Source organism: Castor canadensis, chromosome 5 (genome assembly GCF_047511655.1).
Source record: "Castor canadensis chromosome 5, mCasCan1.hap1v2, whole genome shotgun sequence".
Taxonomy (NCBI): Eukaryota; Metazoa; Chordata; class Mammalia; order Rodentia; family Castoridae; genus Castor; species Castor canadensis.
The window spans coordinates 2042058-2069674 of NC_133390.1; the positions used below are offsets into that span (position 1 = coordinate 2042058).

The following is a 27617-nucleotide window of genomic DNA, read 5'->3' on the forward strand; positions in this document are numbered from 1 at the left end:
GTGGGCTCCAGAGGGATGGCATGCATCCGCACACGCACACACACGCCCGTGCGCACACACACACCCTTGCACACACACGTCCTGACCTTGGCCTTAGGGACCTATCATACAGCATCCATGCCAAGAGCAGATCATGTTCCCTACTCCCGCCTCTTCCTTTCCTTTGGCTGTGTTGCAGATGTTACACATGCTTGTCCCCACACCTCCTTGCCACTTAAGCACTGGATTGTTCCCCACTCCTCCATCATCCTCTCTTGGCCACCATCTACGCTTCTCCACTCCCTCACTCCCCAGGGACCAAGCTCTGGCCCCAGGGCTCCATCTTTCCCTGGGGGCTGTGGTTCCAGGATACCTGGGAAGAGGAGGGTCCTGTTACCCCTGAATGGAGCAGTTGGCACCAGGCTGTGGGGAGTGGTCCCTGCAACAACTTGGTGGTCCCCAAAGAATTTTCCCACAATGCCCTGAGGTAGCTGATGAGTTGAGAAGCCCCTAAGCTACAGGAGGGAGCTGGGCAGGGGACACAGAGACAGGAAGGTTCCCACTCTAGGCAACTCTGGCAAGTCTTTCCTCTCTCCTCAAACCCAGTGACGGAGGGGGCTGCTGGGCCCAGCTCCATGGGCTTTAGGCAGGCCGATGTCTTCCTTGGAGGGGCTGTGGTGAGCTGGGAGCGGCCAGGGCTCTCTGAAGCAACAGGTCTGGAGACCTGAAGTCTGAAGTCAAGTCACTGACAGGCGGACCCCCTCTGGAGGTTCTGAAGGAGGGTCCCCTTGGCTCTTCCAGCTCCTGCTGGTCCCAGGCACCTGGGCTTATGGCCGCCCCACTCCAGCTTTTACCTCTGTCTCCTCCTCCTTCTGCGTGTCCTCCTATTACACTGGACGGAAGATTCAGGGCACACTCTGGTCCTTAACCTGGTGACATCTACAAAGGCCCTCTTTCTAAGTGAGGTCACATTCTGAGGTTTCAAGTGGACACAAGCTTTGGGAGACACTCTTTAGCCCATTGCAACACCTCCGAGGACAGGCAGAGAGGACGGAGGGGCACAGGGAGAGGGTTATGAGGGAAGACCCTGAGCACGAGCACAGGGCACCCTGGGACCCAGCCTGGCGGAGGTCCAGCACCACACGCTGGGCTTTGGACACTGCTCAGAGCAGCATACAGGCAAGGTGCTATCTTGCCTGGAATCTTGGCCCTGTCTGATGACCTGGCACACAGACGGACCCCACACTTCACTCCTAACAGACAGGACATTTGCCATGAGCCAGCCCTGCAACTTCGCTCCCATTCCAAAGCCAACACAATTTTAAAAAACCATATTAGAGCTTAGAGGGCAAAAGTTGCTTAAAAATATTCACTTCCTAAAAATGAAATGGATTTGATAAATTGGGGAGCCTTGAGTTTAACAAGGCAGGGTGGGAATGGAGCCTACATCAGGCCTGGGAGTGACAGACTCAAGGTGACACAAAGGTGGGGACAGGTTTCATGGCACAACCTGCTTGGGTTCATGAGCAGACCTGGCCATGTGGACTTCCCCATGCTGCCGTGAGCCCCCATTCTGTACCAGGAGCTGCTACAGCCACCACCACAAGACCCAGGCTACAGCATTGGTGGCTCTGGTGGCCTGGGCTGTGACTCTGAAGGCTGCAGGTCTGGCTATGGAAGTGGGTTGTCACCTGCTGTAGAAGATGCTATTGAATGGTTGGCTGGTAGCCAGCATCTGAGCGGGGAAGGATTTTCCAAACCTGCAGTCAGCCTTTGGACTGCCAAGGTGACCAGGTGTTCACCCAAAGGCATTGAGCAGCTCAGACTTTTGGAGACGTTTTTGATTTACTCCTGTGTGTCCATCATGATCCTCCTGCCTCAGCTTCCCTAGTGCTGGGATTACAGGCATGTACCACTGCACCCAGTTCTCTGCTTTTGTTCAGAAAACTGGTGGGCTTGTCTTTATCTTCTGATAAAAACACCTAACCTAAAAAAAGAATTGTGTCCTCCAAGTCTCAGAATGATTTGTTTAGGAAGAAGGAGAGTCTATGTCACAATCTCAACCTTATGGGATGGAGAAGTGGCAGGAAGGGATGGGCTGAGTCAGAACAGGAACCCCAGGGCTTGTGTCTTCAGCAGACAGAAGGAGCTCGCAGCCGGCAAGGGTCAGCCCATAAGTAAGCATCCCTGAGTGAGGGGCAGCCAGGCTTCTGTGGCCAGCATCATACAATGAGATCTGTATCAAAAGCGAGGTGGACATAAGGTGGACATGGGCAAAAAAAAAACCCACTGAAGAGCCGTTGATCACAGGACCCAGGCCTGGACAAAGTCAGCAGCTTCAGGTCAGAGGGGACCATCACACACTGTGGAAGGAGTTGGCTGGTCTTTATATTTTCATTGTGGGATCAAGACATCAAAATCAGACTCAGTGAGTTTGGTGTCTTTGAGGCATTTCATTTGTGACTTCACTCTGGACACTGCTAGCTGCCAACGTCATCCTGGGGAGAGCTGGGCCTGTCCACTCAGGGGTGAGCTTGGCATGAGGTCTGCTTCCAGGGAGGATTCTGAACATCCCCCCATGCTGCCTGGGTCGTGGTGGCATTCAGTGACCATTGTGAATGGTCACTTGTGACATTGTGACATTCTGAATGTCACAATGGGCTTCACCCATTGTGGACATTCTGTGGCCCAGAGGAGCCCTTGATAAACATCAAACAACAGCCCCCTGGAGATCTGTGACCTTTTAGAGGAAAAAGCAACAGACATTTAGCTAAAATCACCTCCCCGACTTCCTGTCTGTCTTTAGAGCCTGAAAGAAGAAGTAGCACTTTCACCGCCCCTGCAGCCATGCGGGGGGCAGGGAGGGAACCTTTCCGGGGGTCCACTCAGCAGGAGAGTTACTGGTGCTCTCAGCTCACACAAAGGTCTGCAGACAGCTCCTGTGCCCTAAGTGACAGGGGCCATGTAACAGCTGAGCCCTCCAGTGAGGAACAGGCCCCTCTGTGCAAAGGCAGGCAGGCATTTAGCCATCCTGAAGGGTCCCAGTGAGGATGTGTTTGGGAAGTGACAGAACACCGAAGGGTGTTAGGTGTGCATTGAGCACAGCCTCCTCCTCCTCACCATCTTTCTCAGCTGGCAGGGGGTGGGGAAGAGTTTCCAGACAGGAGCTGCCCGCCCCAAGCCTCCTCCTCTGCCCAGGTTGGGTGAGACAGCCTGTCCTCTGGGCCAGGGGCTGGCGAAGGTGCAGGGAGTAGAACCCACTTGTGGGAGTTGGGGACAGCATCAACTCTATCCCACATGGCTGAAGGTAAATTTTGGACAGCCAGCTGAGGTCAGGACAATGTGTGGCAGTGGTAAAAGGATGGGCAAGAGCTCTTCATACAACCGTTCCCAGAATCTTCTGGACTGAGCCTTGTGTTTCCAGAGAGGTGACAAGGTGTCCGAGAGGAAGGGGAGAGCTGTGAGTCTGCCCTTCTTGGGCCCATGGGACTCCCACACACAGCCCAAAGAATGACCGGTCCGGAGCCACTAGCCAGGTGGCCAGGACATCCAGCCTCACTCTAAGGTCTAGGGTGACACACTCCAGGTGTGTCACTTGCAAACTATGTCCACAAGCAACTGTGCTGTACTGCCAACGAGGGCATCCTGGGATGCAGTCTGTGTAGGGACCAGGGCTCGCTGGGCAGGTGCTCTACCTCTAAGCCACACCCCTAGCCCATAGCTTTGTGTGTGTGTGCGCGCGTGTGTGTGGTACTGGAATTTGAACTCATGACCTACATCTTGAACCACTCCACCATCCCTTTTCTTGTGATGGTTTTTTTTTTTTTTTTTTTTTTTTAAATAGGGTCTCACAAACTATTTGCCTGGGCTGGCTTCAAACTGTGATCCTCCTGATCTCTGCCTCCTGAGTAGCAAGGATTACAGACGTGAGCCACCAGCGCCCAGTAAAATTTGTTTTTTTTTTTTTTGGCAGAACTAAAGTTTGAACTCAGGGCCTCACCCTGGCTTACTGCTTGAGCCACTCACTGTACCACCCTGGCCATACTTTTTAATTTTTTATAGTAAATTCAGAAAAGCCTGTAGCTCTAGAACAGCTGCATCACAAGTCCTTTGCTCCTCTGGACTCTTCGGGCCAATCTCTGATTTCATGTCACACAAAAGAGATGGTGCTGGGCCAAGAGTGATAGCTCACATCTGTAATTCCAGCTACTTGGGAGGTAGTAGATTGCTGTTAGAGGCTAGCCCAGCCATAGAGTTAGCAAAACCCCATCTCGATCAATAAGCCCAACATGGTGGTACACATCTGTGATCCCAGAAACAGAGAGGCATAGGTAGGAAGATCACAGTCCAGGCTGGTAGGGGCAAAAAAATCTAAAAACAAAACAGGTGTGGGGGCATGGCTTAAATGGTAAAACACCTGCCTAGCACCTAGCAAGAGCACAGCCTTGAATTCTAACCCTAGTACCACTGAGAGAGGGAGAGAGAGAGAGAGAGAGAGAGAGAGAGAGACACGGAGCTACTCAACCAAGAGGGACATTTAAGAGACTGTAAAAACCGGGCCTCCCTCAGCACTTCTACTGGTCCAAGGGCAGCTCCTCCCCTTCTGCACTGGCCCCCTGCCTTCTGGATGGGTTCTATAAGTTGGAGTGGAGGCAGGAGCTAGAGGTGGGGGGCAGGTCAGGCCCCTGCTGCAGGCGGCCCCCCTCACCCACTCCCCGAGTCTGTTCCGCTCTGTCACTTATGGGTGCCCACACCAACAGCTGGGCCAACCAGCCTCCTCCACTTGGCCTCTGGTGTCTTCCCACAGCCACACGTGAATGTGAGTGTTTGCATGTCAGGGTGGAAGGAAGTCACAGCTCATTGGCTCCTCATACTAACAGCATGCCACAGGTAGGACAAACATGGCCACCCCTTCCCAGAGCTGCCGAGGTCACAGCCTAAAGCCCAGAAGGCCACTGCCCTGCCACATCACAGCGCTGATAGCAGAGTCACTCTTCCTGCAGGATTCCACACCACAGCTCTTTCTGCTGTGTCTGAGACACCCCTGCTGCCCTGTGTGGCCTCTGGGTGCTGCCAGCCCTGAGAGGGTTAAATTGCTGGCATGGACCCCAGGTCTGTTAGAATAGCCAGTCAATATAGCTCTGTCCCTGGGCACTTATGGGAAGTCTTGGGTGGAATCAGGTGTGAGCCTAGCCCAACCAAGGCCAGGTGTGCTCCCAGGAATCTAACCCTTTGCCAGGGGCCTGGCAGCCCTGAGGACAGGGACCACAAGGGCTATCTGCTCACAACAGAGCACAGTCCACCCTCTGATTTCACTAAAGAGGGGATGAGTGGTCTGACCCAGTCTGCAATTCAAGGAAGGAACCGAGTTGGGTCCAAGACCAGGACTAGAGTGAGGGTGAGACTGGTGAGGCCCCCCTCATGTCAGGGGCTGACCCTGTGCTAGGTATCACCTCAGCCACTCCTGCAGAGTCAGGCGTGGGAGCCGTGGCTACACCCTTGTGACAGCTGGAAGCTCTCAAAGTCCCACAGGAGCGCGAAGAGTTCACACCAGCAAGCAGCAAGCAGTGGGAACCAGGTCTGGGGCTGGTTGACTTTGGTTTTGGAGAGCTGGTTACCCAGCATGCACTGCTCCTGGTCTCTGAGACGCTCCTGGAGCCTGGCACCCTCTCCAAGGCGTCTGTCCGGGTTGTTGCACCTACTGTTGGTGAGCCCTGCCTTGTGCAGCTGCTCTGTCTGTAGAGTCCTTGGTACAGATTGGCCAAGGTCATTTTCCCTGAGTAACGATGACCTACACGGGCCTGAGGATTGTTGCAAAGTCCATGAATGAACTGTCAGTGTCTTTTTTTTTTAATGACTGTTGACTCCAAGCGCCTTGCCGTGCTTGTGCTTCCCGTGGGCCCTGGCTTGCTCTGGGGAAGCCCCAGGGCTGCATTGTTTTCTCAAGAAGCAGCCGTCACCTCTGGACATGTAAACTCTGTGGCGTGGATAACAGCAGCTCCTTTGATAAAGAAAACGTCCATCGGTTGGTCAGAAAAGGCTTTTTTTAACGGTTTCTAGTAACACTGGGAGCTTTGTTCTTGTGAGGCCCAGGATCCAGGACATTCCTCTCTGCTGAAACTGTCCTGCTGAAGCACTCTGGCCTGTTCATTCATTCATCCAGCACTCATTCCTACCACATTCATTCACTCACTCAACACCTTCCTCTGAGTCCACTCATTCATCCTGCGTTCCCTGCCCCCAGACCCCGGTCAGGCACCCCAGATAATGTCCTGCAGAAATGGTGACTGCGGCTGAGCAAGGAAGTGATCCTCCAGTTCTATGGTGGTTCTGAGAGGGGCATTTGTCCAAACCTCCTACTCTGCATCCTTCCTTCCTTCTCATTCACTCCAGTCCTGGGGGACAAGAAAATGTGGGCGAGGCTTGGCTGGAGAGACAGATATGAGTCACTTTGACTCTCAAAGGGGTGGACCTGTGACCGATGGAGAAAACAGAATGTTCTTCCATGGTGCCTGGGAAGCCTGCTGAGGAAGGGGTGGAGCAGGGCTGTGTGTGCTGAAATCTCACCCGCAGCAGGCAGGATCTGGCTCCATCAATCATAGTCCAGAGAGTGGAGTTTCTCCTGAGGCTGATGGGTGCTTTAAAAATGATAACGCACCAGCCTCCTGGTGCTGACCACAAGCTGTCCTCTTACACTGACTGTATAGAAAGAGGAGGGAAAGTCCACCTGCCCCATGCACACCGCAGCCCAGGCCCTGTGCCTGGTCTCTATTGTGAATGGGGAGACATGGGGTGTGAGAAAAAAAAATTACAACACGCCCTAAACTGATGAAGGTGCCCACTCATCAATGAAGGCTCCTTCTTTTCCTGGACGTGTTCCTAGATCAGGTATCTGTGGCTTTGCCAGAGCCTCAGCCCACTCCCATGGAAGCTCTTCCTGCCATGGGTGTGAGGCTTGGCTGTGCACCCAGTGGATCTCCACCTCATCCATTCAGTGACTGACGAGTCTCTGTGGCTTTTCCACTCACCCGAAGACTTGTCCACACAGGCTCCAGATTCCTGGGCACGCTGGCACTCAGCGGTGTGTCCTACAAGGGTGCTGGCCAGGTTCTGGGTTCCTGCTAATCCTTTTATGAGCAGGCTGAGGGGACACCAGTCTTCTCCTGAAGTCACCACACCCAGCTGTTCGGAGGTCCAAAATCTCAGGTTCTTTGAGGTCTAAGGCCTGCCCAGCTGAGGTCTGTGGTTGAAGGGCAGGCGGGGGAAGGGAGCACTGAGCCAACATCGATTTTCCTGGGAGGTGGGTGGGCAGCCTGAGCCTCCAGGACAGCAGAAGATTGAGAAACTTCTTCCCAAACCTGCTGATTCCTGAGTGACTTCACACAGCCTGGAAAGGACCTGCCCAGTGCCTTAGGCTGCTGTAGTTCCTGTCTGCCATGAGAGTGGCACCTTGCAGGTGGGCATCTATACAGGTGAGCACCCTGCAGTGGGCATGTGTGGAGGTGGGCATCTGTGCAGGCAGAAATCTGTGCAGATGGGCATCGCGTAAGTGGGCACCTGCAGGTGGGCACCTGTATAGGTGGGCATTTGTGTAGGTGGACGTCCTTCAGATGCTGCATCCATTGGCTATCACTCTTGCACCAGACATCCCCATCTGGAGGACCCAGCGTCGCCTTCCTTGTTTTTTGTCCCCTGTGCCACCTCACCAGGATGAGGTCCTCATTACCTATCTCTGTCTAGCCCCTTCCCAAACTCACAGGGCCCACACCTCTCCGGACAAGGCCAGCCTGTCAAGGTGAAGGGCTGGTCAGGGCCCACTGCTCCCTCCTGGTGCCCTGACACTCCTTCCCTCTGTCCGCCCTGCCCCTCTGAGAGCCCTGTTCTTGCCTTTCTAGGTGTCCATTCACCTGCTGTGGTACCCACCCAGCTCCCAAAGGCCTCAGGTTCCTTGAAAGACCCATCTCCTCAGCAAGACCTTCCTGAAGCTCCAGCTTTTCCACAGGGACCTGGCTGGCAGGGTCTCATCTGCAGAAGGCTCAGTCCCTGCTTAGGCCACAGTGTGTCACTCAGACTGAGCACCCTTCATGGCCTCAGGGGCAAGATGCTAGTGGATGTAAAGCTGTGCCCGGCTGGTGCCTCGTGGGTATGGGTGTTTCTATTTCACCCTTGGGTGCGTCCTTATGCTCCAGGAGCAAGCAAGAGTCCCAGAAAAGAGGGACAGGAAGAAAGGGCAGGGCAGGCCGGACTGAACTGCTGCTTGGTGGAAGGAAGTGGGACACACAGGGACACACATAGGGACAGGGACACACATAGGGACAGGGACACACATAGGGACATGTCCTTCTGCAGATGGAGCTGGAGAACACACTGAAATGTTTCTGGACTTTGCTAAGTGTCCCCTGGGGCTCAAAATCACCTGGGGTGAGATCTGGCCTGGACACTGACCCTGTCCCAACCATGTATCCCATGGGAGGTCCCAGCAGCCCAGTTGTGCTTCAGGTGGGAGCCATTCAATGCACATGCTGGATACCCTGGCCTCACTTGGTGCCTGAACTGAATGAACACAAGTGACAGCTGTCCCCAGCATACAGGTTCCCCAGGGACAAAGACTGTCTGCTCTCTGCTCTTCTGCCCCACCCTGAAAGCAAAGAGGCCGCTGACTGTGGAAGAGACTGTGTCTCACAGGTGCGCCGTTCTGCTGGGGAGGAAACAGAAAACAGCTGCATGCACTGTGCGTGGATGGCCACCTGCACAGTGACCTCCCTGCAGATCCAGGGCTGCCGGGCTCACAGCAGAAACGGCTGGATATTTGGGTGTCCACTCCCTTTCTGACTAGGTGTCTGAAGCTGGGCTCCAGGAGGCACAGGTGAGAGAGAGTGATCTGCTCCCCAGCCTCAGGTGACCAGTGTTCCCAGGCAGCATGGTCCAGCCAGGCCTACTGGCAGGGACACAAATCTACCCCCATTAGTAATGACCCCATGTGCCAAACCAGCACCTGGACATGCCTGTCACTACTGTTTCCTGAGATCACCCATGTGTGTCTCCTCCGTGGCCACACATCCGGGGCCTCCCCAGACCTGAACCAACTTGTTCACAGCACCACATCCCTTTCAGTTTTAATGCTGATATACATCGCAGGATTCTGACTTTTTATTTTCTTAAGTCATGAGTAAGTGTGTTTGGGCAGGTGGTTGGTTGGCACCAAGAGCCTAATATGTACCCAGAGGTTCCGATTTCATAATCTCTAAATCACTCACACTGAAACATAACCTTGAAAGTAGGTCAACTCATAACTGTCAGACAGACAGACAGAAAAGGCATGTTACCATGCCTTTACAGGTTGTATTGGTGCTGGGTGTGGTGGCTTACACCTGCTCAGGAGGCTGAGATTGGGAAGATGGAGGTTCGAGGCCATTCAGGGCAAAAGGGTCCTCAGGACCCCATCTCAACCAATAAAAGCTGATTGTGGTGTTGCATGCTTTCATACCAGCTGTACGCTAGCCATCAATAGGATCGCAGTCCAGGCTGGACCAGGCATAAAGTGAGAATCTAGCTCAAAAATATCTAAAGCAATAGTGGCTGGGAGCATGACCCAAGTGGTAGAGTGCTTTCCTGGCAAGCAGAAGGCCCTGAGTTCAAATCGCAATATTGCAAAAACAAAAAGAATTCATTCAACTAATTTTTAGGGAGGAAACTGGACAGACATCCAGCCAATTCAAAGGAGAAGCGAGAAACACAAATCCTCAGGGAATAAAGAAACGTAGAAACTATGACTGGACAGGACAGGCTTTTCCACGGATGGGTGCGCTGCACACTTGGGTCTCAGCTCAGAGAGGTCTCTGCTGCCCAGCACTCTTTCTTTTTTTGTGGCACTCCTGACCACAATGCCTTGCACTTGTCTGGACTCTGCCCCATTCACCCTGCATCTTCCTACAGCCACAACTGTCCATAATGGGACAGACCTAGTGGCCTCACCTCTGCTGGGTCAGCCCATCCTTAGGGGTCCCTGGGTTGGAGTGTCTGAGGCCCAATGTTAGGAACAGAGCAAGCTTCCTCCACATCTGATGGATGAAGAAATGAACAAAGAGGACAGGGAAATGAGTGACCCACTCTCCAGAGGCCCTTGGGAGTGTAGACTTACAGGGTGACCCCAGCTGTGGAGCTCAGAGGTGGAGGCAACCTGGGCAGGGTCTGCGGGGGAGGATAGGATGAGAACTGCAGGTGTGGGTGAGGCAGGCACCCGGGGGAGAGGTCGGTCATGTACAGGAGAACTGCAGCAGCCATCTGGCAGGTGTGGACAGGTGCGGAGGCTGTCCACACTCCCTGAGGTGTCCTCCATCCTGCAGCAACTGGGAAGCCAGAACCCATCTTCTGGAGCGTTCTACAGTGGGCACAGATGTATGTCAGTCCCCCATGCTAATGTGGGGGAAGCAGGCACAGCCCTGAAACAATAGGTCTTGGTCTCAGTGGGCCCTTAATCCTGGCCCAGACCCTGGACACCCAGCCTGGAGCCCCTGCTCCTCTGCTGATGTCAGGGTGGGTCTCAGGGCTCAGCAGACCCCGGTCAGAGTCAGCATGGACGAGATGCTGGGCACCCTCACTCTGGCTTCCCAGGTTTCACTGAAGTGGATGGAAAGCTCTGAAGAGATCCAGGGATTTTCAGGGGACCCAGGCACATTTGGCCTCCCCTAAACAAGCACAGGGAACTCAGAAAACTCCAAATATTGGGGCCACTGGGATTTATTTTCCAGAGAAGCACATTCCAAGTTTGCACTCCTGATCTTGGGCGAGGGGTCAAGTCCCCGTGTCCGTGGATCCCAGCAAACAAAAAAGAAGCACCTCCCTCCTAGCCGGCACAGCAGCATGTCCACTCAGTCCAACACTGCCTGACAGAGGTCCTAATTGCTTTGTCCATCCCTCTACAGGCATTCATGAGTGCCTACCACACACTCAGCAGGGAGACCAATCCGCTCTGGTTCAGGGGAGCCACTCCCAAGCCTGGGTCCTGAAAGGAACCCAGGTGCCTAGGATAAACAGCAAAAAGCCCTGCTTGCGCCACACTGGCGAGAAGCTGGGCCCCACCGGATGTGGAGGAGTTGCATCACCAAGCATCTGTTTGTCTGCATTGATATGCAAGGGCAGGGGAGGGCCTGGGAGCAGGACGCATTGTCTCTGCCCCCTGGGAGAGAGAGCAGCGGCTGCCTGTTTGTCACCCAGAGGAGAGGGGAGGGTTGCAGAGACAGGCCCAACTGGGAACAAGAGAGATCCAAGCTGGGGCACAGCAAGGTCAGTATTTAAGGCCCACTGCAAGGGCCACCAAGATCAGTGGGGAGGGGAAGGACGACCTGCACTGGCTCACTAAGAGGAGGGAGGAAGGGGCGAAGGTGCTGGGGCACGGCTGGGGCAGCCGTGTGGGTGAGCATGTGGCTGGGTGCAGCCTGCCTGTGCACAGAACACACTGCTCACACATGCTGGCATGTTCCCAACACATCGTGCTCTCTTCTGACGGTTCCTGGAGTACTGAAGACCCCTTCGTGTCCTGGCCCCCTGTGAAGGCTTTTCTGATGGCTGGGTCCTGCATGGCCAGAGGGCAAAAGGGACAGTGGGCCCCTGCCAGGGGTCTTCCCACCCAGGCCCCTGCTCCATCAGACCCAGAGGTAGCTCTCAGGTGAAAGTCCTGGCCCAGCTGCAGTTGTTTCAATCCACTCAGGCTGTCGTAATAAAGTACCACAGACTAGGCCTTAAACACCAGCAGTTTGTTTCTCGAAGTTCTGGAGGCTGGAAGTTCAAAGTCAAAGGGCTGGCATACAGTGTCTGGTGAGGGTGCCCTTCCTGGTTTACAGATGTCCACCTTCTCATGTGTCCTTACATTGAGGGTGAGATTTCAACATATGAATCTGGGGGACACAGTCAGTCTATAGCAGCAGGTGTCTTTGTCTTTCAGGAGAAAAAGAACACCCTCCTCTTATTTTAGAATTTAGCTCACTTCCAACCTCCGCACACTATCAAAAAGTCCCAGCAGATCTTTCTGGGAGCTTTTAGAGGGCAGAAGGCAATGGTCACCTGTGACACAAAGGAGGCAGAGACCAGGCTAAAGAGGAAATAAGGACACTGACGGAAACAGACAACTGAAGGAGTAAGAGAACTTACCAACACAGAGCCCCTGCTGCTCATGTGCTCAGAGGAGATAATGCCCCATAAAACAGGGCAAATACAGGAAAGAGCTGAAAGACTAAAATGTAATCATTATGAAAGTTCAGCAGATGGTCCAAAGGTAAAGATAAGGAAGTCTCTAGCCAGGCACCAGTGGCTCATGCCTGTAATCCTAGCTACTTGGGAGACTGAGATCAGGAGGACTGTGGTTTGAGGCCAGCCTGGGCAAATAGTTCTCAAGACCCCATCTCCAAAATAACCAGAGCAAAATGGACTGGTGGTATGACTCAAGCAGTAGAGCTCCTGCTTTGCAAGAGCAAAGCTCTGAGCTCAAACCCCAGCTACCAAAACAACAAAAAGATTAAAAACAAAAAAGTCTCTCTGACCATAGACAAAGAAGACCCAGAAAATAAGCACGCAAACAGAGACACTCCTGAGGACGGATGCTTGACTAATAGGCATTCTGCAAGAGAAACCAGAGAAAGAAGGAGAGGAGTGTGTGGTTTGGACTGGGGTGAATGTCCCGCAAGGGCGCCTGTGCTGAAATTTCATCTCCATTGTGAAGTAGGAGGACAGTGTGCAGAGGTGGGGCCCTTGGAGATGTCTGGAATTAGATAAACTAATTGGGGGGAGCGCCCATGTTTGGATCCTGGTTGAAACCAGAGTTTTGGACCCAAACTCCTGAGATTCCATCTGCCAGATCCGGCCACCCACCCCTAAACACCAAATAAAGAGGCGTGGTGAAGGCAGAGAAAGGAGGTTTATTAGAGGGCCTGGGACGCGCTGTAGGAAGAGGCAGAGTGAGCACTCAGACCATCTTCAGCCATCTTTGGGGTACAGACATGAGCTGCAGGTTTAAGTAGACAGAACTGGGGGCAGGGGACAAAGGAATTCATAGTTAATCAGTCTTAGTCACAGATGTGTTTTTTTCAGTACTGGGGCTTGAACTCAGGGCCTACACCTTGAGCCACTCCACCAGCCCTTTTTTATAAAAGGTTTTTTAAAGATAGGGTCTCACGAACTATTTGCCTGGGCTGGCTTCAAACCATGATCCTCCTGATTACAGGCATGACCATTATCTCAGTCCAAGGGTTACCAGAGGGGTTCCAGAGAAGCTGTTATCACTGTCATCACTTGAGGGGAGAAATCTGGTTCCCAAAAGATGACTGCTTCATCATTACGGTCGGTCATTGTCCTCATTGGGAAGGGTGGTCTGTCCTGCAATTGTTCCCATAAGGAAGTTCCAGTCCCTTGTCCTAAAGATGTTATCAATTCTGTCCTTTCTGGAATCCAAGGTGATCACAGAGTGACTGCAGAATGGCTTACAGCAAAGACAGATACAAAATGGCAGCAGGAATGCCAAGCTTCTCCTGTGTTTAGTTAATTCGTGGGTCCAAGTAAGGACTCAGTGCTTTTCAGCAAAAGCAGTTTGAGCACCTCTTACAGCTTTAAAAGAAGACGGAGGGACCAGACACACACCTGCATGCACACACACGCATTATCTCTCCCGTGACACTCTGTACCACCTCGAGACTCTGTCAGCAAGAAGGCCATGAGCACAAATAAATCTCCATCCTTTATGAGCCACCCAGCTCCAGGTATTTGATTGCAGCACAAAAAGCAACCATACATGGAGAAAGTTCCCAAAAATACAACAGAGGGAATGCGGGAGAACTGAAGGGACACAATTTTCAGGCTGAGGGTCCACGGGGGTGAATGATGCTAATAAAACCTAAAACCACTGGGTAGTCGTTGAACTTCAGAGCAGCAAAGGAGAGGAGAAGACGGAAAATGCACACCTCCCTTGGGCAGGGGTCCTTCCCAAAGCTGCTGGTGCACGTTGGGGCAGAGCCTCAACTAGCAAAAGTTTTGAGAGGCGCTGATAAGGGCTTGAGCCTGCAGTGACTCAGAAAATGTCCCTTCCACATACCCCTTCTTCATTAACGTTCCTCTAGAGCAGGGCTCAGCAAAGGGAGGAAACCGGGAGTGGGGAGGGACCAGCTAGATCGCCCTCCACAGCTCTAGAAAGCCAGGGGTCCAAAGGGCGGCTGGAGGGCTCTGGAAAGGAACCCGAAGCAGTGGGGGGCTGAACCACGCCCCCAAAGACAGGCTGCCACCGTAACCTCTGCACCTGGCTCTGTGACTTTATTTGAAAGTCGAGTCTTTGCAGATGTAAGTGGACTAAGGGGAGGTCACACTGGGTCAGTGACTGGTGTCCTTGTGAGGGGAAGAGAGGACGCAGACACAGGGAAGGTGCCCTGTGCTCTTGAGCAGACAGAGGTTTTGGATGACATGGGTCTGGGGACCCTGGCTCTTAGAGTGGCTCAGGGAAGTGCTCCAATACCTTGCCAGGGGCCCAGGGCCTCACGGGAGGCCTGTTCTGTGCAGGCAGGGCTGGGAAACTTTCATATTCAGCAGTGTGGAGGATTTTAATCTGCTTAGAGACCATCATGGATCAATTTTGCTTTCTTGTAAGAGGCAGCAGGAATGGGAACAGCGAAACCCAGACCCATGTTCCCAGGGAGCTCAGCATTCCGGAGCCGACAGGCTTGCTCAGCTCCGTCTTCTCTTCCAGCTGTGCGCTCTGGAGGGAAGTCGACACTTTGTCCTTTGAAGTTCAGGAGCAACTTGGATATACTCAGGTTCCCACACCCTGGGCTGAGGTCCAGATGCATCCTGCATGGTTTTGTTTTCCTTTTCTAGGGGAATTCCCAAACCCTGGTGATGTGACAGTGGTGTCTGTGGCTGCCCTGCTGCCCTGCTCCTGTGCTCCTGGTCTCAGGGCTTTCCTGGTGAGACCATGCTGCAGGGGAGTAGCCCCAGCCGAGCACCCCCTGGAGAGAGCAGCATTTGTTCTGCAGCTGCCAGGAAACCATACAATGTAGAAATCCTCCACAGCCACCACAGACCCTCTTAGCCTTTCAAGTGGCCTAATAAACATGGGCGCCCAGCTCTGGCTGGAGACCAAGGTGCTAGGGGTTGTGTAAGCTGCTGCAGGCTCTACTTAATCACTCTTGCTTTCATTTGGCCTTTCTGAAACGCGATCTTTGTTATGCAACTTCCTAACCACCACGCAAATGTCTTCCTTCTCAGTCTGCTCAAGTGTGTTTTGTGGAAATTTTTGAGAATCATGGTTTTAGTTTCCCATTGCCACTGTCCCAAATGACATTTTAGCAACTTATGCAAACACACGGACTTACTCTCCTACATCTCTGGAAGGCAGAATTACAAAATCCATCCCAAGGGTGAACAGGAAGTGTGGGCAGGGCTCGGTCCTTGCAGAGGGTCCAGGACAGAATCATTGCTGGACCTTTCCAGTGTCTAGAGGCCTCCGCACTCTGTGGCTTGCAGCCCTTCCTCTATCTTCAAGGCCAGCAGCGTGGCACTCTTTGCCCTCCCACCTTCCCTTCCAGCCTCCAGCTGTCTGACTGGAGCCTCTGCCTCCTCCTGTAAGGACCCAGTGATGACATCCTGGGTTGTCCAGGCTGGCTTCTTCACTCAATCCCATCCACAAGTTCTTCCTTATTGTGCCAGGCCCCACAGTCATGGGTTCTGGGGATGAAGGTGTGGGTACCTTTTTTTCAGGGGCAGGGGACATTTCATGATGTAGCCTACAACAAATAGATTTTGTGCCAACCTGAAGTAGTTTTCTAGTGACCTATGAAAGTATCAGAGAATGAAAGAAAAATAAAGAATAGCAGAGATGACTCAGAAACAGCAAAAAAAGGTTAAAGGTGGTCGTCTCAGGGGACCAGGGACAGGAGGGGTGGGCAATGCAGGGAGTTCTTTATAAGCACTTCAGATTTGTGTGTGTGTGTGTGTGTTAAGCTAAGTATAGATATTACTTAATAAAATTTTTATTAAAAATTATAACATTGCTTAATTTTAAAAAAGGTTGTTATTGGAGGGGGTGAATTCAAGTATGATACATTTATATATTGTAAGAGCTTTCGTAAATGCTACAGTGTACCTCCATCTAGCACCGCAATACGAAAAGAGGAAAAATAAAATAACACACAAAAAAAAGGTTGTCATGTCCGCAGTTCCCCAAGATGCTGGTCATCTGGAGGGTGCATTGTTGTTGGGATGCAATGACTCATGCAAGAAGCTGTGCCAAGGGCTGAGGGGGGACCGAGAAGGGTGAGTCCCAAGGAAGAGGAGGCTCTAGGCCGTGGGACACCTCAACTGTGGTCAGGAGAGCGGTCTGACCCCAGACCTCTCCCTCCTGCCATCAGAGGTGAGCAAACCTCAGCTCCTCTCAATGCCCCTGCCAGGGCACAGTCCACCATGAAGCCTCCCCTCCTGCTTTCCTGTCTCTGGCAATACAGGACACAGAGTGGTCCCCACCCCCTTGCATGACAGCTGAGTGTGCAGTGACAGTGTTTGGTCTTGGCGGTTTATTCCCAGCTTTTAAAAGTGCTGAGGACCCAGCACTTTGTTTAGGGGTGCGTACACAAGCGTATGGAGGTCTGGCAGTTGTGAGAAGAGCTGGTGGCACGGTGTGGGGAGGGGCACCAGAGCCTGGGGGCAGGTAAGTAGCAGCTCATGGGCGCTCTGGCCTGCCTCAGCACCCCAGGTATACACTGTGGTAGCTGGGTGTCTCCAAGGCTCAAAGGGAGAGGTGACATGGTCAGGTACCTGCCCAAATCTCTGGCAGTGCACTCCATGCCCCCAGGCTGTGGGCCAGGTCTCCCATGAGCCTCAGTCCATGGGGGCTGTGGGCCGCACTACCGCCCCTAGGCTCATTGTCTGGAGTGTGAACAGATCTCCCATCCCAAAGAAGCATCAGGGCAACAAGACCTCCATGCTTAAACCCAGCACAAGCTTAAAGCCCATGTGTCTGCTCCAGAGTTCTCGGGACTCAGGGCTCCACCCTCTAGATGGTTGGGGCTCTCCCACCAGATGGGAGAGGGGGGCGAGTTTCCAGACCGGGGTGCAGACATCACCTCTGCCCAGTTGCCACTGGTTCGTACTCAGACTCTTAGCTGCACTTAATGCAGGGGAGGCTGGGAACTGTGGAGGTCTGCAGACGCCAGGCCCAACTCTCCTTCATGGTAACCATGGAGATGCTTAGCCACATGACACTACAGACCCAAGGCCACCATGGTGAAAGAATTGGACACACTGTCAGTGTTCTGTGGATAGGCAGATAGGAGCGGAGGCCAGGCAGAAAGGATTGGCTGGGTGGCTTAAGACTTCTAAGAATGGGAGGAATCCAGGAAAGACAACAGAGCCAGAATTCATGCAATTCCCCATTTTTCTTATCTTTATTGATGAAGATAATCTGCAGGGAGACAAGAGCAGGCAAGATAACTTCTGTCTGGTATGGATTTTTTATTCTTTGTGGCCTGGGTCCACCAAGTGGTTTGGATGTCAAGGTCTGTGTTCCTGTGTGCTGACGTGCCAAGCTTAAACAAATGGACTTAATTAAACATTTCATTACATCCCATCTCCACAATTTGCCAGAATGTTACAGTTAGAAGCAGAACAAAACAAAAACAAAGAAAATCTCCAGGGGGGAAAAAAACACAGTTAACTCTTGCTTAGAAAACTCTTCAACATATCCATGTGCAAAGGAATGGAACTGGATCCCTGCCTCACACCACACACAAAAACAAACTCAAATAGACAAAAGACTAAAATGTACAAGCTAAAGCAGTAAATCTCTTCCATGAGAAAAAAGGAGGCTAAGACGTGAGGGGCAAAAACACTGCGATGTTGCATCTGGAAGAGATTTCTTGAATACAATGCCAAAAGCACAAGCAACAAAAGAAACAGATTAAAATTAAAAACTTTTGCTTGTCAAAGGACTGCCATCAAGCATGCAAAACCAACCCACAGAAGAGGGGAAAAGATTTGCAAATCATGTATCTGATAAGGTTAATAAGCAGAACATAATTTTTTTTAATTGGCAAAGGACTACATTACAAGTTTCTCCAGAGAAGATATAAAAACGGCCATCGTCAACACACAAAAAACCCTTCAACATCACTAGTCCCAAGCAAAATGCAGATCAAAATCACACCATCTGGGTGGTAATTATTAAAACAAGACTTGGCAAGGACATGGAGAAATCAGAGCCCTGGCACACGGTTACGTTCCCTTGTGGAAATGCAAGTGGCATAGCTGCTGTGAAAAGCAATACAGCAGTTCCTCAAAAAATTAAAAATAGAGATACATGTGACCCAGCACTTCCACTTCTGATGTATTCCCAAAAGAATTGAAAGCAGAGAGGTGACTCACATCTGTAATCCCAGCTACACGGGAGGCAGAGATAGGAGGATCACCCTGAGGCCAGCCCTGGGAAAAGATGCAAGATCGTATCTGAAAAACAACTAAAGCAAAAAGAGCTGGCGGCATGAGTCAAGTGGTCGAGCGCCTGCCTAGCAGGCACAAGGCCCTGAGTTCAAACAAAATGTAGAACGTACAATGGACTATTACTCAGCCTTATAAAGGAAGAAAATTCCGACATGCAACAACATAAAAGAAGCCTGAAGTCCTTATGCCAAGTAAAATAGGTCAGTCACAAAAGGACAAATATTGTTTGATTCCACTTATACGAACCCTGAGAGTAGGCGAATTCATAGGCACAGAGGCAGAATGGGGCCCGGACCTGCTACACGGTCCACATTTGTGAGGCAGCATGTAAAGGTGAACTTGATTTGTCAATAAGAGTAATTGAAGTGTTTGAGAAGTTCAGTTTGCTTTGTCAATATTTCTTGTCAATATTTGAGATGCTTGAAAAAAAACCAGATATATTCAATAAGAGAATTTAAAACATTAAAGGGAATTTAATTTTAATAAAAAGCCAGTCAACAACAAGTGCACAGAAAGTCACCAAGCCCACGGAGGGAATGGTTGTCCCTGGACTTGGTTTACGGGCTGACCTTGGGGAATATTCCAGGTCACCAGCAGGGTACTCATGACCTCTCCCGAATGGAGCATTGGCACTAAAAATGTGACGCTGCAATGTGATTACCTACAAATGACGACTGTAGAAGTCACAGCTTGGAAGTTCCAGGAACGTCTCGACCATATAAGGGAAGTGGCGATTGCAAACAGCTGTGTCCTTGTCATGATGGTGACAAGGGGACAGCAAACCCAGGGAGGATGTTAGGAACAGTGGCCTCAGCAGCTCACCAGCCTGTGCATGGTGCCTTCTTGGCTGGGCGCAGATGGTACCATGCAAAATGGGGGCCCCAGCAGACCCCAAAGCTGCTCCTGATGGGAGAGCCTGGAATCCCCGGCCCCAGGAGAGCTCGGTGTTAGACAGAGGGTTTGTCCTCAATGGTGCCAGCTTAGCACCACAGCAAGCGGGGGAAACACACACTTGTAGAAGATGGAGCAATTGTAGCATTGCGAAGTGCTCTTTGTCAGGATGCCTTCTGGGTAATGAGGATGTCATGGGAACGTGGAAATATGACTAGTAACTGAGGTACTGTACCTCTGAATAGTGACATGGAACAGACACGAGGGAAATAATATTGTAAGCTTGAATACCATTAAAAGAGTAGGTGGGGCCAGGCACCAGTGGCTCACGTCTGTAATCCCAGCTACTCAGGAAGCAGAGATCAGGAGGATCTCGGTTCAAAGTCAGCCTGGGCAAATAGTTCGTGAGACCCTATCTTGAAAAAAAGTCATCACAAAAAAGGGCTGGTGAAGTGGCTCATTGGTCGAGTGCCTGCCTAAGCTCTGAGTTCAAACTCCAGTGCTGATAAAAAAAAAAAAAAAAGCAGATAGGAATTGTTAGCATTAACTTTGGTGGATCAGAGATTAGGCCTCAAACAAAGGGGTCTCTGCTAATGAAATCACGTGCTTTTGCTGCCTGTCTGTGGAGGCCTGGATGCTTGAGTGACCCTGGAACTGTGGAAAAAGACTTTACTTACATCTGAAGTGGTTGTGTGTTTAGCCCGCCGTGTAGAGCTCAATCTACTTCCCCTTCTAACTGGATTTTTTGTTTTTTTAATTTATTTTTTAATTTAATTTAATTTATTTATTTTTTATTCATATGTGCATACAACGTTTGGGTCATTTCTCCCCCCTTCCCCCACCTCCTCCCTTACCACACACCCCTCTCCCTCCCTCTCCCCCCCACCCCCTCAATGCCCAGCAGAAACTATTTTGCCCTTATTTCTAATTTTGTTGTAGAGAGAGTATAAGCAATAATAGGAAAGAACAAGGGGTTTTGCTGGTTGAGATAAGGATAGCTATACAGGGCATTGACTCACATTGATTTCTGTGCGTGGGTGTTACCTTCTAGGTTAATTCTTTTTAATCTAACCTTTTCTCTAGTTCCTGGTCCCCTTTTCCTATTGGCCTCAGTTGCTTTAAGGTATCTGCTTTAGTTTCTCTACATTGAGGGCAACAAATGCTAGCTAGTTTTTTAGGTGTCTTACCTATCCTCACCCCTCCCTTGTGTGCTCTCGCTTTTATCATCTGCTCAAAGTCCAATCCCCTTGTTGTTTGCCCTTGATCTAATGTCCACATATGAGGGAGAACATACGATTTTTGGTCTTTTGGGCCAGGCTAACCTCACTCAGAATGACGTTCTCCAATCTAACTGGATTTTTAAAATTCTAATGTGAACAAGCTTGACTCCATCCCTTTTAGTACCTTGGGGGCCCAGCTCTTACATTCTCAATACTGTATTTTGATTTAAGTGTCAATCTTCTGTTGTAACCAATTATTTTCTCAAATAAAAAAGAACGCACTTTTTCCTAATTTCTAAGAAATCGAACAGTCGGCTGCCTTAGGGGCTGCTTCCCACGTGCCACAGCCCTGGGCTCGGTTCCTGAATCGTGATATTGTGGCGGTTGTTCCTCCCCCTGCAGCTCCACAGCTGAGGCCTCTGCAGAGGCAGCCCCGTGGGGGAGGGGTGGGGAGCCCTCCCCCACCCTCATGGCTCCCAGCCCCCTAATGTGGTACCGGTGCTGTGTTGTTGGTCTGTTCCTATTCTCCTGCAATATGTTTAAGTGGGGTCGATCATGTTGGGCAAAAACACATCCAAAGGAAGGGATTTTCACATACAAGACACACCTGTGCACTTTTTATCCAAAAAAAAGTCAGATTTTTCCTTTGTGGGATTTTTTGGAACACTGCCTATCCTTTGTGAAAAAATAGAAAAAATACATGGTATCTATCGACGGTGGAATTTTATGGGTTACTTATTCCACCTTCTTGGCACAAGCTAAGAGCAAGCTGCTGCTTTCAAACCTTCCTGGTTCCACTGTACGACGTGTTCCAGGGCGATGGTGCCCGCAGAGAAACTCAGAAGACTGGGACCTATGTAAGATGCCTGCGGATTGCAGAGTTCTCACTGTTTTCTGGTATAACTGGTACAGATTCCCTTATAACAACTGTGAGCTAATAAAACGAGGATTCGGATGAATCCATTCTGAAGGCTGTTTTCTCCCTATGGTAAAATATAGGAAGAAGTGCGTCATGACTGAGCCAGGACCACTGTTTTGTTGACATCATCACTAAGCACCTTGTCCGTAAACCATCGTGTCAGTCAGCTTTTGGTCAGTCACTATGACAGAACACTTAAGAAAATAAACTTAACAGGAGGAAAGATTTGTTTCGCCTCCTGGTTGCACAGGTTCAGTCCATGGACCCTTGGCCTGGTTGCTTTTAGGCCTGTAGCAAGGTAGGATGTCATGGAGGAAGTCACAGAGGAGGAAACCTGGCTACCTCCCGGCAGCCAGGGAGCAGTGAGAGAGAGAGAGGAAGGGGCTGGGAACAAGACCACGCCCCCTAATGACCCATTTCCTCCACCGAGGCCCCAGCTCCTAAGGTTCCCACCACCTCCCAATAGGCCAGTAAGCTATGAATCCCTGAATGGATTAATCACTGATGGGGTCAGAGGCTCATGATGAGTGCTCGAAGGCCCTGCCTCTGAACACTGCTTTTTTGGGGATCAGGCCTTCAACTCTTAAGCTTTTGAGGGACATTTACAATTCAAACCATCACAAGGATTAAGTGACTGCACCACAGGAAGTACCACACGTGCGTGCTTCCCGTTGGGATGTGCCATCCTCAGTCTTATAAATTTGACTCTAGAACAAGAAGGTCAGGTTAGATGTAGAAGGTTAAATTTCACTTATAATTTAAGTGGCACAAGGATCTGACATTTTAGTAATAGCACTTCACTCTCTCCATAACTCCCTTTCTTTTTGACCAAAGTTTTAGCATCAGAACTTTCCTCTTGGGGGAAAACGCTTCAGGGCTTGATTTTCTGCACGAATTTTAACTGGGAAATACAGATTTTTTTTCTCGTGTGTAGACATGAAATGGAGTCCAAGCTGCTGATGCCTTTTGTCTCAGTTATCCTGTCATCAGTGTATGCTAACAGCGCTCTCCACTGCACGTCTGTCACTGACATTCTTAGGACACAACAGTCAAAGGTGGTGCTAAAGCCACCGGATCTTGGTTGAACATTGGTTCTTTGGTAGTCTGAATCAATCAGTTCAGGACACCTTGATGAGAAAATACCAGTGGAAGCCGGGCACCAGTGGCTCACGCCTGTAATCCTAGCTACTCAGGAGGATCGAGGTTTGAAGTCAGCCCTGGCAAATAGTTCCGTGAGACCCTATCTTAAAAAAATCTGTCATGAAAAGGAGCTGGTGAAGTGGCTCAAGGTGGAGGCCCTGAGTTCAAACCCCAGTACCGCAAAAAAAAAAAAAAAAGAAAAAGAAACTACCAGTGAATCCAGGGTCAAGCTCAACTGTGAATTTTGTTCTGTATGATAATTCTCTCAAGCTGTCAACAAAACGTGTACAAATGTGAACTATGAACTTTCTGATTGAATTTCTCATGGGACAACATGGAGACTGTGTGAAAACCAAGCTGCCACCCTGCTCTCTGTCCCCGAGTCACCATCATGGACATCCCACATGCCCTGTGAAGCCACCCTTCCAGCAGGGTTAGCCAGATGTCTGAGGGTGGTCCAGCAGGAGACTGTGGAAGCAGGCATCTGCCCGGCCCCAGTGATGGGGTGGAGGGTGGGTACTCGCCCAAGGTGGCAGCAAGGCAGTGCTGGACTGTGGGGACATAGGGAAGATGGGCAAATTCCCTCACCCGCCCACCAGGAAAATGCAGAGGAAATGGCTACCTTTGTAGCAGCACAGAAATGAGGAGAGTGGAAGCATTTGGATAGCCCAGCTTCCACAGAAGGAATTAGAAGGGTGACTGAAGGTCTATCCTTGAGGAAATGCACCCTGGTGGAATTTTAACTTCTAAATTGATCATTTTAACCTGGTGTGAACTTTCCCAGCCACAGAAAAAGCTAGAAGCTTCCTGTTCACTTGTGAAAGTACACCTTCCTTAAATAACTTATGAAAGTATACCTTCCATGGAAGTAACATATGAAATACAAGATCACTTACGCCATGTGCTAAGTTTGGGTTGGAATGTCCCCCAAGACGCCTGTGTTAGAGGCCTGGTCCCCAACTTGGTGCTATTGGGAGGAGGTGGAACCTTTAAGATGAGGGGACCTTGAGGTCATCGAGGGTGAGCTCCTAACCACACTGTGGGATCCTGGTGTCCTTTTTTGTCGCAAGCAGGCGACGGTGCAGAGTGACCATCAATCAGGTGCTAAATGAATTAACTTAGGCAGGAACTAAGTTGCTCATACACACACTTTATTGCAGAGAGTTACAACCAACGCCTGACAGCGCACAGCCTTCCCCAAGCTGTGCTAACCTTGCGACATGAATCTTAGTCTGCCGGCGGCTGGCTCCGAACAGGTCCTGGCTAGTTGTCAGTCTCCATAGGCCTCCAGGATGCCCAGGGAATCCGACAGGCCATGCAGAGTGTCCGGTCCACTTCGTCCAGGACTGCTCCCGATCAGCGTAATGCGTGTTGCCGGTCGGGAGGAGGTGGCACTGGTCTCGTGGCGAGTGGAGTTTAAATATTCATAGCAGGCCAGCTTGTCGGCACCAGCTGGGGGTTGACTGATTTGCATATCGGGCACCATATGGTGTTTGTTTACATCAAAGGGCTTACAAGTGCACACAATATTGTTTTCCTATAGGTTTTACAATATATTATATTTTTATACATTTTTTTCAATATGTTTAATGCACAGCAAACATAATACTCGTAACAGTTTTGCTTCTTGGACTTGAGGTGAATGGTTTAGCTCCACCGGAGGCTCCCACCATGAAGTGCAGCCTCAGGACAGGCCCAGAACCTCGATCTTTTCCTCTCTACAAACTGACTCTCAGGTGTTTGTTATAGTGGCAGAACACTGACTCAGACACTGCCGATAAAAATAACAACTCTGAAATCAGAAAATGGTTGATTTGGAGCCACATACAAGTGACCATGACCCGACAGGGCACGCGTTCCCGGCAGAAGAGGTTACAGAAGCTTTAGGAGGCTCCCTGGAAAGTAGGTGAGGCCATCAAATAGGCAGACCACAAAGAGACGTGGAATTATCTCCTCTACTACTCAGCGTTTTTTTGTTTTGTTTTGTTTTGTTTGCAGTTCTGATGACTGAACCGAAGACTTCCTGCAGGCCAGGCAAGCACTCTATCACTGAGCTGCGCCCCAGCCGACATTATCTTCAACAAGGCAGGAAATCCTTCACCCGACACAGATCTTATCAACTCTTCCCTTGAGGGTCGGTAGAGGTCAGAGGCCTGTCAAGCTTAGTGTGCATTCCAAGAGTTTTTATCTAGCAGCCACAAAAATGTGACAGTGGTATAGGGCTGGGAAACCCCATGGCTGAGAACATGGCTTGTATGTTCATGACCTGTGACACACAGCAGTCTTGCTGATCCACAGCCCCTGGAGTCACAGAAAAGAACAGCCCCGGTCCGACCATCCAAGTCCATGTGCTCCTCCTGCCTGACGCATGGGAGGAGCTGATGACACCAAGCACGGTCTCTGCAAGTTGATGGCACATAACCCCGTTTCCCAGGACTGACCACCCCACGTCTGCTGACCCCAGTGAAAGCTTGGGGCTTTGGGACCCCCAAGGCAGATCCCTCTTGAGTCTGCCCACCCCGTGGAGGGGGCACCTTTGCTTTTCTTTAATAAACCTGCTCCTGCCTGAGTCTCCTCTGTGTGCATCTTTGAAGTCTTTCTCTTATGAGATCCAGAACTTTCTGGCCCCTTATCTTGGTGACCTGAACCCAATGATATATTTTGGCAAGCCAGGCCAGGAGACTCCAGGAGACCCCTGCTCCGGAGCAGGTGACTTTATTCTCCTCTGATTCTGTAAGCCTGGTGGATTCCTAATGGATGTGGGGGACTGGATGCCTTTTCAGCTTCATTCTCCATTCAGATTATTATCTTACAAAAACGTCACAGCAGTGGAGGTTCACTCCCTTTCTCATGGTCTAAAAAGACCATCGATTACCCACCCATCTGCTTTTTGCATCCTAAACCGCTCTACAGGGCTAACGCGTACAGGTTTGGGACTCTCTGGGCACTTTCCCTTCTGCCTTCTTCTGGTTTGCACTGATAGGTTTTGGTAAAACTATCAGTTCCAGGTAAGTTTGGAAGTTTGTTATCTTAGTCAGTCCTGGTGGAATGACTAAGACACATGAGTCTGTAACTCTTAGACTCATGTACCCAAAGTGGGTGGGGGACAAGATGTGTAAAGACCTCCTTTTAAAAAATGCAAGCAGCAGCAAAGTCTGCATAGGACCTGCAGCCAGGTGTGGACAGGTGATCGTTATTTGTTTCACTCTGTCATGAATATAGTTTGGGTTAAAAAATAGATATAAATAATGCTGGGCACTTGTGGCTCACCTCACCACCACCCCGGGAGGAGCGTGGAGGGTCTGGAGACCCGTGCCCTACACTGGGGAGACTGGCTGTGTAGAACTTCAGAGGAGCAAGAACAGAACAAGAAGCACAGAGCTGCTGACGTGCTCTCTCCACAAGACACAGCAGTCCATTTCCAAAGGAACAAACAAATTCAGACTGCTGTTTCCACTGGGCAGCACTTAGGAAATGATCAAACATAGGAAATGGGAGCCAAGTGGTCAATGAAAGGGCTGGAATGAAGCAGATGTTGGCAGGTATAGACAGGAAGGAGCAGTGGGGAGAAGGCACGGGATGGGAAGAAGGCCCAGTGGCACCCTGGGAGCACCTGTGGCACTGCAGAGCAGAGGACGGTGTCCACCAAGTGTTAAATTGAGGCAAGGTCGAAACACACACAAGCAGCCACTCCGGAGGCATCAGAAACAAGAGAGGCAAAGATGAGGAGATAGAAAGGCTGCAAGGTCAGATCAGGGCCTGCCAGGTGGTAAATGGACATGGCAGGTAAGGTGACATCTCCAGAACAGAGCCCACACTCCCCATGGAAGTCAAGGAAGGGCTGTCTCAACTGAGGACAGACCTGGATCAGCTGGCACAGAGGCTCTCCAGGTTCCAGGTAAAGCCTGCCTGGGGTGAGCCGTGGGACGGCACGCTGAGAGCTCTCCAGCCTTGAGGAGCCCCACTGCAAACCGATTTCTGCTCCCCACAGGGTCCCTGTAAGCCTCCGTGTTCTATTTGTCCAGGCAACAGAGAGTATTACTACAGACCTTCCCTTCCTGAAAAGATAACTCAAAAATATTTTTGCTCCAGACAAACAACTTAAAAGAAAGGCCTGCAGACAGGCAGCGGCGTGGTGAGGAGAGAGTCCAGGTTGAATTTGTGACTAAAATCCAAAGCTTACAAAGCTAGCACCTTCTCTGCCTCATTAGGAACCCAGCTCTGTGGGAATCACACACCAAGGCCGAGGTCAACTTCAGGCTTAAAATTAGTACATTAAACTTGGCCTGATGATGTAAGTAATAATAAAAGAAATTGGATCCCTTTCTTTCCAGAGAAAATGGTTGCATAATAAAATGACCACCTCTGCATCTGCAGGGGGTGTTCAGAGCCCTTGGAAGCCCCACCTGCAGCTGTTCCCCAGTTCATCAGGTGAGAAGCCATCCCACACTCACTGCATCCCTCCCTGCTGCCCTCTTGCCTGGGGCCACCTACCCCAGCTCTGAGTTGTTTTCACTTGAGCCCCTCCAGTGGCTCAGCTTCAGGCTGCAGTTGGGTGTCACAAAGGCCACGAGGCAGAGAAGCCATTGGCAGAGAAGGCCAAGCACTAGAAAAGCTGCCTCGGTGCTGGGGAGGGGTCAGGCCACTCCTAAGCCAGCTGCCCTGGGCCCCGCTGTCATGGGCCTTGTGGGCACCAGGCTCCCGGATGTGTATGAGAGGTCCCTAATTCCGGTTCTGGAGCCAGGCTGTCAGCTGCTGTTCAACCCCCTGCCACTTTGTGGGCCTCGTTTGTGATGGGTGGAAACAGCCAGCCCATAGCTGTGGATGGTACACAGGCTGTAAAGGACTTTAGCTCTGTGACTCTGGCTTTGGCCATTTCAGTTCCAGGCACCTCCCCAAATACCTCCTCCTGGGACTTCAGGTACTCACCTGGTCACGGTCCCATCCTTGTGCTACCAATAAGGAAACCGAAGCACAGAGCTGGAACCCAGGCCCTC

General features: G+C 50.9%; 1 non-coding gene across 1 annotated transcript; it reads left to right on the forward strand.

Moving 5' to 3' along the window:
- The first annotated feature begins 6638 nt into the window (after positions 1 to 6638).
- On the forward strand, positions 6639 to 6770 carry LOC141423741 (small nucleolar RNA SNORA51). The gene has a single exon (XR_012448560.1). It is a non-coding gene; the product is annotated as a small nucleolar RNA SNORA51 (small nucleolar RNA).
- Positions 6771 to 27617: the final 20847 nt, after the last annotated feature.